This window comes from Etheostoma cragini, chromosome 7 (genome assembly GCF_013103735.1).
Source record: "Etheostoma cragini isolate CJK2018 chromosome 7, CSU_Ecrag_1.0, whole genome shotgun sequence".
In the NCBI taxonomy this organism is placed as follows: Eukaryota; Metazoa; Chordata; class Actinopteri; order Perciformes; family Percidae; genus Etheostoma; species Etheostoma cragini.
Window position 1 is genome coordinate 18,710,938 of NC_048413.1, and position 7,733 is coordinate 18,718,670.

Consider the following 7,733-nt stretch of genomic DNA (forward strand, 5'->3'; position numbering starts at 1 on the left):
TTGACATACTATAATTCAATTCAATTTTATTCTATTTATAGCATCAAGTCATAACAACATATCTTGAGACACTTTACATATTACAACTAACTACACTATTACTTTTCTATAACTTTTTTTGACATACTATACTATGTCTTTTTTGGCACATTTTCAACATACTATAGTATGGCTTTTTGGACATTCTTTACTATGTCTTTTCATCACTTCTTTTGACATACTGTACTATAGTATGACTTTTATGACTTTTATTACTTTTTCGACATACTATACTATGACTTTTCTACAACTTTTTTAAAATACTGAACTATGGCTTTTTTAAACATCCTATACTATGGCTTTTTTTTAATCACTTTCTTTGAAACACTATACTATGTCTTTTTTGTCACGTTTTCAACATACTATAGCATGGCTTTTTGGACATTCTTCACTATGACTTTTTATCACATCTTTTGACATACTGCACTATAGTATGACTTTGTTTGACTTTTACTACTTTTTCGACATACTATACTAGGACTTTTTTGACATACTGTACTATGATATTTTTATCACTTTTTTGACATACTATACTATTGCCTTTCTATCACTTTTTTTAAATGCTGAACTATGACTTTTTTCAGCATCCCATACTATGGCTTTTTTTTTAACACTTTCTTCGAAACACTATGCTATGGCTTTTTTGATATGCTATACAATTACTTTTTGGACACACTACTATGGCGTTTTTATCACTTTTTTTATCAACATATTATACCATTGCTTTTCTATCACTTTTTTGACATACTATGCTATGACTTTTTTATCACTTTTTTCTACATACTATAGTAGGGCTTTTTTAGACATGCTGTACTATGATTTTTTATCACTTTGTTGACATACTATAATTCAGTTCAATTCAATTTTATTTTTAGTATCAATTCATGACAAAATATCTCGAGACACTTTACACATCATGACATACTACACTATTACTTTTCTATAACTTTTTTTGACATACTATACTGTGCCTTTTTTTCTACGTTTTCAACATACTATACTATGACTTTTTAATCACTTCTTTTGACATACTGTACTATAGTATGACTTTCATTACTTTTTTGACATACTATACTATGTCTTGTTTTCACGTTTTCATCATACTTTAACATGGCTTTTTGGACATTCTTTACTATAACGTTTTATCACTTCTTTTGACATTCTGTATTATAGTATGACTTTTATTACTTTTTTGACATACTATACTATGTCTTTATTTTCACGTTTTCAACATACTATATAGTATGGCTTTTTGGACATTCTTTACTATGACTTTTTATCACTTCTTTTGACATACTGTACTATAGTATGACTTTTATGACTTTTATTACTTTTCCAGCATACTACACTATGACTTTTTTGACTTACTATACTATGACTTATTTATCACTTTTTTCTACGTTCTTTACTATGACTTTTCATCAGTTCTTTCGACATACTGCACTATAGTATGATTTTTTTATTACTTATTCGACATACTATACTATGAATTTTTGAATGACATTTGTTTTTCTATCTTTTTTTTGACATGTTGTACTATGACATTTTTATCACTTTTTGACATACTGAAATATGGCTCTTTACAACATACTACACTATTGCTTTTTTATCACTTTTTTCAACATGGCTTTTTTCAACATTCTATACCACAGCCTTTTTTTATCACTTTCTTCAAAATACTGGCTTTTTCATCACTATTTCGACATACCATGGCTTTTTCATCCCTTTTTTCGACATACTATACTATTGCTTTTTTATAATTTTTTTGACTATGGCATTTTATGACATACTATAATATGGCTTTTGTCACTTCCTTCGACATACTACACTATCACTTTTTCCGTCATACTATATTATGGCTTTTTAGAAGTATTTTCAACAACCATGTTTTTTTTTTTAATTACTTTTTTTGAAAAACTATACCATGGCTTTTTTATTACTTCTTTGACCTACTATACTATCTCTTTTTTATCACTTTTTTGAAATACTATACTATTTCTTTTGTATCACCTTTTTTCAAAATGCTATGCTACGGCTCTTTTATCACTTTTTTCGACATACTACACTATGGCTATTTTATATCCTTTTTGAGATCATGTAGTATGGCTTTTTTAACATACTTTACTGTGGCTTTTTATCTTTTTTTTTTTTACTTATACTATTACTATGACATAATACACTACACTAGATAAGTAACGAAGAAACATTGTTCTCTTTTTCATTCCTTAATAAATCCAGCACAGTACCAAAGTCTGACATTTAAAGATCAACAACAACATGTTACAGAAACATCCACTGGAAGGCAACAGCAGGCATGTGTACAGTTTATGTGATGTTAACCACAGACTCATATTTCCTCACAGACTTTAACAAGTTTCTCCCAAAACCAAACACCAGTGCTAATTTATACAATTGTATTTTGAAGTGTAGAGCTTAGAGTGCCGGGTGTTCATTGAGCTTGTATCAACGCCTGAAACTACAGCAATATAACATTATAACGTGAATGAAACGCAGAAAGAAACATTACAGGAACATTATAGTTGCAAAAGTACAGATGAAAATACAACTTCTGGATGTACAGGATAATGCATAACCTCAATGATTACTTCCACTTTAAATCACATTATAAGTAATCACTGTGGGGGGAAAGTACAATTTATTTTTGATTATTGGGTATAACTACAGTTCCACCATAAGTAATTTTAGTTCATCTTTGTTATTCCCAAACAGATATAACACATGTTTTAGTTTTTCTGCAAACAATAAAAGGATATGTGTAAGATGTTATTCAAATGTAACAGAACATGAAAACAATACAATGTAATATGTACAGATCAAGCTTTCTCAGCCAGCTTTTAGGATAAAAACTGTAAAGGAGAATTTAACTTGCTGGTGATGATACCGAACGCCTGTACGTCAAGATACACATAAAAAAGCACAGCTATATCATGCATTTGAAGGAACAGAGGGAATTTACCTTCTCACATTAAAGACCAGTCACATTTCTAAAGAAAAAGTAAAGCAAACTAAAAAAAAATAAAAAAATCATGAAATTTTTCTAATAAGGATGGTTGTGGTTGTTGTTAATCAGCCTTCATTTAAAAGAACAAAAAAAAATATTTTTAGTATGAGGAGGAAATAGATATTTTAACCAACAATACTGATAAACTGCTGGAGTGTGGGCCCAATTATCATACAGCTGAAGAAAGCAGAAGTGCCATGTACGTATGTCTGACACTCATATGCAATAAAATATCCTCTCCATTCTTGACCAGCACAGCGCTCAAAGGATGTGAATTATGTCCACCTGCACCTAAATAGAACTCAGAGTGGTAGTCTTCTCTCACTGGTGCAATGAAAAAACCTGTGGGACGGTTTCTGTCAGTGAATGATTTTGAGTTTGTCTGAGACTGAGAGAGAGAGAGAGAGAGAGAGAGAGAGAGAGAGAGAGAGAGAGAGAGAGAAAGAGAGAGAGAGAGAGAGAGAAAGAGAGAGAGAGAGAGAGAAAGAGAATGAGCAATGTCGATGTTCTAAACTTAATATGGCTACAGCACAGTGACCATCATAAAATTAAGATCTTTAATTATCGGAATAACAGTTCAGCTGAGTCTTACCATCTCTCTTTAGAGCCTCTACCTGGATTTCTTTAACATTTGACCTGGCTTTCACAGTGATCAGCTCTGCTGCTTGTGCTGCAAAACACTGGCATCATTACTGTGTCTGATGACAACATCCCCAAAATCATCAATACTGTCTTTGCTTTGGCCATTGAACATTTAGATATTAAGTCAAAAAATTCTTTATGATAGAGCTTGAGTTTATATGACTTGTAATTTTATTTTGTTTTTTAAATTTTATGATTCACTATTTTAAGTCACTTAGAGTCATAATGTTTTCCACAAAGTATCTTGAATTTGTTGTTTTAGGTGCTTGTGCTTAAATAAAGAAAGAAATGCCTGTGTGTTTGTTTTTATGTTACTGCACCTTTAAGTTCCATGGAAATTGTGTCACTACAACACAGTAAAAGAAAATACTCTTTGATTCAGCAAACATTACAAAAGACATTTTTGGTCCCCAGAGGATAAATACTCAGGACTTTACTGCCACTAACAGACCATTTTTAGTTATGGTAAATGTTGTTACAATTATCAGATATATTACCACAATGGACCTTCGTCTTCCCCACAAGATGCATTGTATTTGGATTCCTATTGTCAGCTGGCCAGTGACTGAAGCTGGGAATTAGCCGTAGAGGCTAGAGCTGCTCCTTTTACTATTCATTCTCTCTCTGTAAGTGTCTCATCTCCACCCTCTGCTCATCTCTCTCAGCACAGCATGGATTTCTTGTGTGCAGGTCTGTTGGTGAACAGAGGCCTTCGTTGGTGAAAAGAGGCCTTCGTTGCTTCTCTTCCCTGGGATCCAGCTTGAGTTCCATGTGGAATAATCCGTCTGAAGCTGAGCCGTGGAGAGAGAGCAGATCAGCAGCAACAGCGGAAACACATTGTCATCTCCATCATTCTCTGCAGTCTGTTCCGTTTTACTTTGTAGTTTCTGTGTTATTCTCAGCCTTAAATAGTGTTTATGCTGATCAATCGTTACCAGAAATGTTCATCAGAAACACGTGCAGGAAATCTTTTTTATAACAATTATTACTTGGAGTTCGTCATCTAGAAAACACTGAAAACAAAGCACTCAAACATGAATGCTCTATCAGTACAGATAGTGTATGTTGGAATGTTGATCCCAATCCTTCAACCATCAGTTTACTAAAATTACAAAAGTGTATTTTAAAATCTATTCTATTTAAATTTGTATTTAAAAATGATCACCTCATGATTGATAATGCTGATGTATTCTTAGACAAACAGAATTAAATAGATGTGAATGTCATTCTCACTGAAATTTAAAAAAAAACTTATAAAGAAAATGTGAATAATTTAATTTAAAAACAAGTAATTGAAGAAGTAAACAAAAGATTACCATTTCTAGCTGTTCAAACATTACTGCAACAGTCAATGCAATGTAGTGACCTCCCTGAGGTTGTTAATTGGCTGAGATAAGCAAAGACTTACCAGAAGCCCAAGTTAGATGAGTCATAAAGAAACATTGTTTATGTTCAATACATCCAGCAGCGTCATAATGTCTGGCCTCGGAAAAGAAACAAAACAATAACAAAAAAACATCCACTAGCAGCAGGCATGTGTACAGTTTATGTGATCTTCACTACTAGAAGGTTAGCTACTTAAACTTACACAGAATACTGCATTGGTACTTTAATCACTGCATACTCTGTATGTTTGGGCATTAAACATAGCAGTTTAAAAAACCTACCCCTTGCAATAAAGGTAAAAAGCATTTTCGTGTGACTCATTGGAACCAGTTTATATTGGTTAAGTAAAAGATCATTTACAATCTTGCACCACAACGTCTTAAACCATTTGTACCAAGAGCTTCCACCAGGGGAGCCTGTTATGATTATTTCCCAGTGTTTGTTTCCTTCCATCTGACTGGGGGTGGAAAGGAGATGTCCGAGATTTATAAATATGTAGAAAGAAGCCTAAACATTTCTCAGTTTACAAATTAGGACGTTGGATACGATGTGATAGCCCAAATCAACACACCCATTTCACTGTCAGAACTTTAACAATAGTGTGCGTGTCTTGGTTTGGAAGTGCTATGGACAGGACGGAGAAATTTCACCACTGAACTGTCCTCACTGTCCTCCCAATGCTCTAACTCATCCTACATCACGCTATGAGGGAATAATGTGCGCACTGTCAAGCCACCCTTAAATGTAAGAGCATTATTTTTTATATTGATGACTCATGCTGGCAATAAAAATCAATCATCCTCACTGTTAGACTTTTCTGTAATTTCTACAGTTACATACCACAAAATGCCCAGTAAAATACCATAATTTTCTTTTCTGGTTCATTACTGTTATAAGCAGTGGTTTACTGTATAATTTCAATTTGAGATAGTCTGCTGTAAAACAGCAGGAGTAGTGCTACTGTAGTTGAATAAGACAGACTTCTGGCCATAAAAATAAAAATTGTTTGTTAATGTTGTAGAAACATAGAAATGAAAAGGAAAAATTGAATATCTCTATAAAACGGAATACATTTTATTTGCTAGGCTAGCTTTAACAGTAAAGGTAATATAATAATGAACTTTGGCATAGGGCATGATTTTCAGCAGTGTAAATAATGTATAGAGAATTTTAGAGAGAAACATAACAGGGATTACAGATATAAATGCTTGACCCCTCGATTTAAACTCTGACCTCACGACTTCAAAGGAGTACCGGTTTGGTCTGTGCGCACCAGGGTCTGGTCACGCACGCTTCAAAGACGGCTGAAGCGGTGTTAAGGTAACATTAAAATCTGTGACATTGAAATCTCTGCTAACAAGTCTACGCAAGTTTACAGGTGTAACACCAAATTCTGTGACCATCATATTTTGTGACTGTAGGGGGCGCTGTTGCCACTGGGCAGCTTGAGTTTACTCACACAGACGATTTCGTTACGACTTTGTTACGCTATCAGCATAAACTGCATGCTGTTTATAATGAAGGTGAATTCAGCGCAGCGTTTAAAACGGTCTTTTCACTTGAAATATATATACATGAGATATAGGCTATATTGCATTTTTATTGACTAGTGTCTAATTGTAGATCTAAATATAGAAACTAAGATATATGCGTGTATGTGTGTGTGTGTGTGTGTGTGTGTGTGTGTGTGTGCGTGTTGTGTTTATTTTGTTGGCCCCTAAAAAACATCACAGACCAGACTTAATTATGAGGATGCAGTTGAAATAAATAATAAAACTACATCAGCAGCATGAGGCTGTTACCTAATCTACAAGAGCTGTGGGAGGAAATTATCAATAACCAAGGCATAATTTCATAATTGTGATTGTGAACTCATTTTGAATTATCCCCATAAATAAATTCAAATACATTTGAACGTTTCAAAATTCAACTGTCACAACAACCAAACAATTTCTGGTGACTAATTTTATCTTCATATAGACAAAAAGAAATAATCACTCTGCTCAACATCTGGTTTTAGGCACAAGGGTTCACATATTCTGATAGCTGTCAGAATATGTGACCCCTTGTGACTATGTGTGACTTAAAAATATCTTGGTCCTGATATTTGTACTTGTACCATATGAAAATAAAACATGAGGATTCTGAGATAAAAGTCAGAACTCACATAAAGTTTTCACCAGTGGCCCTAATCCTCTTCCGTACGCAATCAATTAGTAAGCTGACAGCTAATGTATAAACGTGACATTTAGGCAACTTTTATTGCAACGTTGGCAAGGCAAGATGTCCAGACTAGTGACTATCAATGCAATCACCCGTTTGAGCCACCAGGGGGGGAGGAGTGCTCCCCCCCCAAAGGATCCTTATCTTCAAGTACTATGTGTGGTATTCCTTATTGACACCTTTTATCTTTTTATCTGAGTAATAATCTTCATTAGAACCTTTTATGTCTTTGTTTATTTGTATATCCATTTTATTTTATATATTGACTTGGCCAAAGATGATCAATCACATAATAGCGAGTTAATCAAATTGAAAGTCGACTTTATATTGTTTAGTTATTAAAGAACTGCTATCATGACAAGTGGGCCCAGCTCCTTTAAACACCTGTTTCTGTAATTAGCTCGGTTAAAGCATTATGTCC